This window comes from Megachile rotundata, chromosome 12 (assembly GCF_050947335.1).
Source record: "Megachile rotundata isolate GNS110a chromosome 12, iyMegRotu1, whole genome shotgun sequence".
NCBI classification, from domain to species: Eukaryota; Metazoa; Arthropoda; class Insecta; order Hymenoptera; family Megachilidae; genus Megachile; species Megachile rotundata.
In genome coordinates this window covers 2,565,928-2,575,842 of record NC_134994.1, presented here as the reverse complement: position 1 = coordinate 2,575,842, position 9,915 = coordinate 2,565,928, and the positions used below count along the sequence as shown (strand labels likewise).

The 9,915-nt window shown below is 32.6% G+C and overlaps 1 long non-coding RNA gene across 1 annotated transcript; it reads left to right on the top strand.

Annotated features, from left to right (window-relative positions):
- The first annotated feature begins 1,473 nt into the window (after positions 1-1,473).
- LOC143265500 (uncharacterized) lies at positions 1,474-1,998 on the top strand. The gene is made up of 2 exons (XR_013040117.1): positions 1,474-1,609; positions 1,721-1,998. It is a non-coding gene; the product is annotated as an uncharacterized LOC143265500 (long non-coding RNA).
- Positions 1,999-9,915: the final 7,917 nt, after the last annotated feature.

Below are 9,915 nucleotides of genomic sequence, written 5' to 3'. Positions count from 1 at the left end.
TCAGTGTGAATGTCATTCGAATTGATGATATGTTTTAGGTAGCTAAAATTTGCATTTATTAAGGTTTGTTCAAGTTAGCTTAGCGTAGTCCTTCGAACGATACAAAGATGCTTTAGGTACTCGTCAAATGAGCTATCACGATTATTCCTTTTTTGGTCAATTCTATCAACTAGTAGCCATTCATAAGATCGATTTTTGATAGATTGTTTCTCTAAGCTTCTTAAGCCTGGTGTTTATATGTGGAAGGGGGTAAGCGCCGTGCTTACTTATTTTTCAGTAATCAATGCAGGATTGTGGTCTTACATCTTTTTTTCTTACAATGACTACCGATTAGCTTCATAGGCTCTGTAGTAGTTCAATGACTCCCTCGGAGAGCATCTGCACTACCCTTTCATCTACAATTCTCTGGACGCTGGATTTTCTTGACTGATGACATAGCTAATAGGTTCGGTAGACTTGAATTGGATATTGTCTTGGGGGAAAAGTATAAGCCTCCGTATGCCCCTGAATTTTTCAAAATTGACATAGCATCGGCATTTACATTACTCAAGGTGTACCGCGTGAAGGTCGCACGATCAAATATACGTCACTTATATATCAACTTTGAAGCTTCATATCTTGACTTACACAAAAGACAAATATAGATAGTACTTTAAAAACGTTTTGAAGCGGGCTATAAGAATATGCAATAAAAAATGAGAGTTCTATTTAATAAACTGGAGATGACATTTATGTGACCTTCAAACGATTGTTCAAGCGCAAATATCACCGCCATCTTATGTATTCCTTGATATCCTACAAATTTTGTCTCAAATATTTTTCCATATTTAAAGTCGTTTCCGAAATATAAGGGCGGGGTTGAGCTTTATAGAGATTCTGTACAATAAAGGACCCTGTATAAATTAGACTACACGCATGTATATCAATGTCAACTCGGCGTGTGAAGAGGCTGACCAAGGTATTTAGCAGAGCTATTACTCTAATTGATCAAAATAGAAAAGGGACGCCTAAATTCACACGTTCCTATTGTCATAAGAACAATTGGTTCGTGCAGTCACGCATATCGATTAGGCAAAGAACAATGACAGCTAGCTGTCTTGCGTCTCGAGAGTCAGTGAGTTAGTGTGAATTGCGTAGTTGCAACTGTCATTATTATTCTTATTTCCCGATATGTCACGCTAGAAGTGTTTACGGTGGTGCTAGGTGGCGCGACCCAGTGGCTTTTTTTACTTTGGGTCAACCTTCCACGCGCCAATACCTAGTTTGTCTACATACATATTTTGCCGTCATACGGCCACTCATTTTGATACATGAAATCATACTTCTGCCACAGTATAAGAAAGCACAGTAGGCTCACTCTGCTCAAAAGTGGCCCAAAAGTTGTCACTCGCGCATGACCGAATCGCACAACCAGCAACATGGCGGTTGTGAATAGCTGGTAATAGCACATATGCTCGTTAGTTTTGTCACCTACTTTTTTAAATAAATAAATAAATATATATATAAAATGTGAAGCAAAATGGTGTTGTATAAAAGGCTATCAAAGTACAACGAGTGAAAAACGTGGAATAAAAGAAACTTTGTTTAGATTCCCGAAAGATGTAGAAAGGTTAGTTTATTATGTTACTTATCTTGTATTTATTATAGTTTTTAAAGGAGAGTGCATGAATTTATTATTTATTCATTATATTAATTAATTAATATTCATAAATATTTTTAGGTATACATCAATCAACTGAAATTAAGAAAGAAAAAGAAGACTTCAGCATCTAGATCACATGACTGATGGATCAAGGATGGATACACATTTGTCAATATTATGATTATCAGATTATATTTTTCTAACGTCGTTTATAACGTATTTATTAATTATTGTATACTACTAGGCCAATTAGTCGTTGACTGAAGTCAACAACGATTAGGTTTAAATTTTTGAAAATCATCTATTACTCCTTTATCATTTATTAATGTAATTTAAATAAAAATATTTGCCGCCAACTCTCTGTTCTTGTTTGTTGTTGGTAAGTGTGTGTGCTTGCTTGCTTTAACAGTAATGTAGTTTTGGTGGTCTGATAGATAGCGAGCGATGGTGATGATGATAATAATCATTAAATAATAATATTGGATTTGGAAGAATATTATAAAAATGTGTGTGGTGGTGTAAGTATTATTATGTAGTTGTTTGTTAATATTGTTATTGTTGTTGTGGTGAAGCAGAAGAATCTACTAAAACAAAAGGTAAACAAAAGTCAGGAAGGGGATCTCACCACGTTCGCTGCAGCCAGACAACTTCTTGGCTTTATTATTATATAGAGATAATAACTGTATTCTTATACAATGATTTTGATGAAATTGTATTTTAATTAAAAATAAATTAATACATATGTACAACAAAATAAACACAAAGGTGTTAATTATTTGTAAATATACACAATAATTTATGTACCATATAATTACAATAGCTCTAACTTTCTTCCCATCAAGTGAGTTATTACTCTAAAGTCTTATTTTCTTTTAAAATATTTAGTAAAATTCTTTCTTTCTGTTTGTGTCTTTCAAATTAGAGCCCGCGCACAACCTGGCGATCTCTTGGTCATGAGATCAAAGGTGCCGACACGGAGTGAGCCTACTGTGCTTTCTTATACTGTGCTTCTGCTAAAGGTAGAATAAAATTATGGAGTCTCAGGTAAATGATTTAATTTTAAAGACTTTCTACAGAATACATGGTATAGTAATTATAATATTTGTACACCAACAACAGTATTTTCTATGAAGTCTAGGAAAGTTGTTTATATAATAGTTTCTGTTGTGTCCAATGTAGAATATTATCGTAAATAATGGATCTCTGTCGAATTTAAGCCTTGTGGTTAATATGTAGTCATTGAACTTTCTGGATGAAGTTCACCCTTTTCTAGTGTTAGATTTTGCTCATGTCGGTGAACGAGAATCGATATCAGGATTCTTAAGTTATTAACCAAACAAATGTTTTACTCAGCCAACAAACGTCACTAATTTATTTATGATTATAATAATTTAATAACTTTACTATAGTGACTATAGTAATAATTATCTGCATTTTAATTAAAACAGAAAATTTTTTATAATTTGTAACTGTCTATTAAAGTAATTATACACGAATTTGAAATAATTGTCTACTTTATTATAATATTTCAGTTAATTATTTATGGGTTTTCGTTTCAGAATCCGTTTAATTCTTAAAATTCGTTTAAGAATCAGTCTTATGATGAAACTATGTGTTATACTGTTACTCTGATAATTGTACAAAGGTAAACACGTCCGACTACCGTCAGTATGTTAAAAAAATGTCAGATGTTTGACGCAACAAAATAATTAATTCAAGTAGCCGAGTATGCCATTTTCCGGGGGATAAACGGAGAGTGCATCCTCATCCCCGGGTTTCTGGGACGAGGACGTGATCGACCTCGAAATCTCGAGGCAACGGGGTGATCTCGCGCGTCATCGGTATATCGGTAGAGTATCGACTTTTCGTTTGATCACTGATAGATTATGATTTACGAATTTTATTATTTTATTATTAGAGTAATTGCAGCATATTTAGAATATGAATGGTAATTTAAAATAGTAAAGCATCTAAAAACCTACGGTAATTATGCGAAAAAGGGTAGCATAGCCACAAGTACTTACGAGGAGATCTTCCCAAGTGTGACGTTCACTGCTTTATGAAACTTTGCTACTTTATAGAGAACATCTAATTGATCATTCATATATCATATTTTTGAGACAGACAGTAAATTATTTAAGATATTAACAATTAAAAATTAATATTTTTTAAATTCTGAAGTGCAATACGTTGACACATGCGAATTATTAGGTGTCCGTTAAATACTTAACTGTAGTTCTAAAAATCTACCGTTCAAATACTAATTAGTTATTTTTTTTCATTTAAATATTTGAATACATTAAAATATTTCTATTAACGTTGCAGAAAATTATGTTATAAGTGCTATTACTAGTAGTAATTTATTAATTATATTGCATTTATTGTAATGTTTAAATTATCTTTATTATTCATTGTGTACATTAATAGGGTTGGATATAATTGAATCCGAAATTATTAAAAATTATTATAAATAGAATGTGTGAAAGAAATACGCACACTTATGCAGCGTTATAATATACATTATTAATGTACACAATGAGAAATGATGATAATTTAAATGTTGTAATAAATGCAACATAATAAATGAATAAATTATTAACAGCAGTTATAGTTTAATTCTTTATAATTTTAATAATGATTTAATACAATGAAATATTTAAATGAAGGAAAAGTAGGTAACTGATATTTGAATCGTAGACCTTTCGATTTACCGTCAACCGTTTAACCGCGCTGCTAATGGTTTGTACGTGTATCTTATACCTTAGATCTTAAGAGTAGGTGTCCTTAATTATTAGTACTTTTCAAATAATAAGCCTAAAATAAGATAATGAGAATATTCAGTTAGGTGTCCTTTATGACGTAGCAAAATTTCATAAATGAGTGAACGTAACATTTAGGGAGTTCCCCTCGTTAATGTTGAATGCTACAATTAGAGTGAATTATACTGAATATTTTCTAAAATACAGATGCGACGGTCGCAATTATTCATTAAGATATAACAATTGTAATGATTTCTAATTTCTCTGTAATTAGCGTGGCAACGTTAGCTACAGTATTTTGTCTCATTAGTAAGTACAGTAGTTCGAAAAAGTAAACATAATAAAAAAATTTAGCACTATATATTCTTTCTTCAAAATAAGTTAGTCTACTTACTTTAATTCAATTTTCGTTTGGCAGATCATATTATTCTATTCTAATTGATTCTAAAATTCAAAAATTCAAAATTAAGTTAGTTTATGTTGGGTTATAAGTATATTATGTTGGGTGAAAGTTCAGGGAAAACAATGAAGTTCTTCTCCCGTTTATTGATTTAATACAGATGTAACATGTAACTGAGTTTCTCTTACATAATATTTCGGCGCGAAGCCTGCAGCATTAAAAAATACACAATGCATATATGTATAGCTATTGTAAGATAATAATATGGGCATAATATTATGAACATAATATGATAATAATAATACATTTTGTGAATGTGCAAATAATTTGTCTCTTCTTTTCTCTATTCTGCTGAATCGTTTCTATAGTTAAATTTTAACAATACATTATGGAAATTGAGTTCAAGAATTTTTCCACAATTAAGGCAAGTACCATTTCGAATTCTTTTTTTCATTCAAAAATTAACACCTTTCAATAGTAGAATTTGTTCAGTTAAATACAGAGAGAGTTGAGATTTCAATTAACTATTGTTTATTAGAATATAAAAAGTGTATAATATGAGATGTTATAAATTCAATAAATTGAGTTGTATAATAGTAATACGAGATAGTAGTAAATCAATTTTATACAATAATGATTGCATTTTAATGATATTTTGAAATTGGTGAATATTATAAAAATGGTTCGTTTAACAAGTAAAAAATGCTATTTGAGAACGCTATGTTTTATGAGATCCACTATTATGTTGCAAGATAATGAAAAATTTACGTTGTTCAATAATTAAACAAAACATTTGATTATAAAACGATAATAGGTACACAACATTAGAAGTGCTACGTTTTACAAAAATTAACGCAGTTATAAATTGTGTTGCAAAACGATGTTCGATAATTACAGAAAATAATAAACGCAATACCAGAAACGTTACGCTTTATGAATACTTAATGCGGTGAACTAAATTGACTCAGAACAACTACTCAATAATTTGACTCTTCAATTAATGAAATAAATGCCCATTAATTGGAAATATGTGGATCGCCACCCAAAACAAAGGGCTTCAGAAACTAAGCCACTCAAGCAGCTCCGCTCTTTGCTAATTATATACGAGGTGCGACATAAAAAAACGAGACTAGGTATGTAGTTTGAAAAAACAATTGAGTTGGCAGAAATTGTTTTAGTAGCATCATCCCACATACCTCCTCTATTCATGCTGCCAATTTCGATTTAATCCGTCATGCCATCTGGGAGTAATACATCATTGAGTAAGCACGTGCAATTGCATTCTGCCGGAAAAATGTCTAACGTAAAAACCGAACAGCGAATAAACATCAAGTTTTTTGTAAAATTTGTTGAAATTCGTTGTAACATGTGATGAGACATGGATTTTTACCTATGACCTAGAAAGTAAGCGCCAGTCAATGGAGTGGAAGTCTCCAGGATCTCCAAAACCCAAAAAAGCACGCATGTCAAAATCAAAATTCGACATTAATGGAATTGTAATGATTGAGTGGTTTCCCAGTGGTCAGGCTGTTAACCAACACTATTACATTGATGTATTAAAAAGATTTAGTGAAAAAATTGGGGAAAAAAGGACACAGTTGTGGAGCGATGGATGGCTGTTGCACCAGGACGATGCACCCGCTCACACGGCACTGTCTGTCAAGCAGTTTCTGACCAGCAAAAATATTACTGTGATGGGGCATCCTCCTTATTCACCTGATTTGGATCCATGCGACTTTTTTTTATTTCCTAAAGTTAAATTTTGCTTAATGGGAAGCCATTTCACCTCAGTTAAAGAGGTTCAGGCAGAAACGGAGAATCTCCCGAAAGGACTTCCAAAAACCTGGTTCCAGAATTGTTACCAGCAATGGCACCGCCGAATGCATAAGTGTGTGAATGCTGAAAGGAACTACTTTGAAGGTGATAATGTTACGGAGAACTGATTCTGAAGATACAATGATTTATTGGACCAGTCTCGTTACTTTTGGGTCACACCTCGTATTAGTGAAATATTGATACGAAACAGAACAAGTTCGTAAAAAAATAGCTTCTTTTGCTTCTAATGAACTCAGATATAATCGAGTGGTCTTGCACCTACATTGCACACCAAAGAATTCACCGCTATAGTAAATTATCATTTAAGAAGACAGAAAGACGACAAAGTTTTGTCTTACTTTGACATTAATTGTAAGTAAGAAATGAGGGAAAACGTTGCACAAGGTCTAAAATAATCGAACACATCACAGCGTATAAATTTAAAAATAATTATTTTGATCAGAAAGTCAACATATCTGTCAAATATTTAACGTCAGCTTTTTTCAAAAACTCACGGAATACCTCAAGCAGAGAAACATTAAGGAAACACATTAAGAAAAAAGTGAAATTGTGTATTAAGAGATGTTAACTCACTCGGGGAAGGGGAATATACAACTAAAGTTGTTGGTTCGCCGTCTGTTGCTAATTAGGACAAGTTAGGTTAGTTAGTTTTTAAGTACTTTTTAAGGTAAATAGTGAATAAATCTAGTTAATAAGACGCGCACTACTGAACATTTAAAAAGACGTTTTGGAAAATATGAAAAAAGTCAAAGAGTGCAGACACATAATACATAAAGAAAGGATACACTTCCGAATGACCCCCATCGATTTGAATGCTGAAATTTTGTGTGCGTATACAACTTTTCATGAGAATTCCATATCTGTTTTCAAAATCAATGGGACTCTTACGGTTCGTGAGATATTCGTATCTTAATGTTTGAATTGTTTATATAATTGTTCATGGAAACATTAATGCATAAAATAATTTTCAGAAAAAAAATACACCGACTTCGAAATGCACTAAAAAGTATACAATTATTTCTATTTCCTAATGAAGTAATTTCTATTTCATTCAATCATACAATTACGTAACAGATATGAATGAAACCTATTTACTCGTTAGGTAGTATATTAAATACATGTAACATCCCGGGAAGAATTTTTTTATATGGCAGTCCTATGTTCAATTTCATTACCCACTGTGAGAATAGTTAGTTACCGACAATAATAGACTATTACCGACAGTACATTATATACCAATTACCTTATGTATTCAGTTCAACGGTCGGTAACCGATACATATATATATTTATATTTATATTTTCAATAATTATTTTATGCTTTCAATTTAAAAGGAGAAATATATTTCATAAAGTCAATCAAGTTAAGTTAGAACAATTAAAAACGAAATTAACATATTATTTTATAGTCATTCGAATAAATATATAATTCTATATGGAAAATTCCGTAATGCGATGTGCCTACGTGCCGCGATGTTCGCCCCGAATTTCCTAGTATTCTCGCGTAATCCTAGAGAAGGATAAGAATATATTTTACAATTGCGACATTATTTGTTATTAAAAACCATTAGTTGAACAAATCAGTTAATGCATATCAGGCGTACTAATACTATGTTATCCGGAAATAGAGTCAGATGTTAGTTTATTGCAGTGAATATTGTAAATTATAATATTGTTCAATGGAATGTTCTAGAAACACCGTATGCTTATACATTTAGCTCCAATCCGTATAGAAGTCGTGCGTAGTACATAGAGGAAGACAGAAAATGCAATTTCATTAAAACACTACTAAAATACTACTTTTATATCAACAACATAAACCATTGAGTAGAATGCGATATTGATAATGTAATTAAATCGTTCGTTTTCATAATTAATGCCTAATTGCGAATTTATACGACAATTATATATTTCGACGTTATGGGAGTTTTCCGAGAATTCGCCAGGCTGGCGAGTATAAAAGGCCGAGCGAAACTCGCCTAAATCGCAGAACAGTTTTCGAAGTCGATCGAGCTAGAAGTCTACAGATAAGTATAACCGGAACAGTTTTCGCTGTGAAGAGCCGCAACGATTCTTAATACTTGACTAGTAAAGCGGGTATACGCCATTTGGATACTTGGTCGTGGGTCGTTCTAGTAGCCAGTGAACAACAGGCTCCCCATTCAAACGGTCTCGTATCTGAAACTCCTTTAGGAGAGTGCTATACTTAGCGCCAAGAAAGGCTAAGATATCGAAACGATAGCTCTCAGCTACTCAAATTTGATTTTTCGTCGGATTGCTAACGCGCCGTCAGATTCTCGGAGTTCGCTCTGGGTAGTTTCGTAGCCAGCTAACGCAGGCTCCCCATTTGAGCGGCTTGGTCTCTGAAGCCCGTGTCTTTTGGGTGGCAGTTCAGCAATTACGATTTTATATTAGAATCAATTGATTTGCTACCCTGTTGAACTTATACTGTTCACCCTTTTCCTGTATCGTTGGGTCGTTCTAGTAGCCAGTGAACAACAGGCTCCCCAATTAAGCGATCTGGTTTTGGCTGTCAGTGTTCGTTTTGACAAAAAGGGTCATGGACAATTAGTTGTCGAGACAAATTAAGAAAGAGTAACTGTTCCGAGTAAAGTTCATTAGAATCAAACAAATCTTGGAATTTTGAATTAGTAAAAGAATATTGTTCTGTCATCAGCGTAATTTCCGTAGTCGACTACACCGCGTTAGATATCAGATAAAATCATTAATCTATCTAACTTTGCGAAAGCGTATTTAGGTACACTTAGAGAATCACACTTAGGTCGTGTTCCTCGCCGCGGTAGACTATCACGCGCTAGTATTAATAATTTCGTAAAAGACTTTTCATTATATAAATTATAAACGTATTAATCAATATAAACTTTGTAATTGCGATAGCGTTCGAAACGAGAACTGAATAATATAGAATATCGAATTCAATTAATTATATAAAAGCGAAGTTAGCTTCATCCGAAAACAGACTTAGGTACGATCTAGTATAAAGTATTACCTAGCGAGAGTCACTTAGTTAGATTCATAATTATCTATTACGTATTGCTTAATTTGCCAAGTTCTGTTATTTCTATTATTAATATTATATCAAGTCTATTCTAGTTTCTTTAATCAAACCAGTATACTTTTCATATTTTGTTATTTGTTACTTGTTATTTGTTAAATTCATCATCTTCGTTATTTTATTGAATAAACCCTTATTGTTGAAAGATATTGGCCTGTGGATTTCACTCCTTAACCGCACACCACACGAATCCCACAATCTTT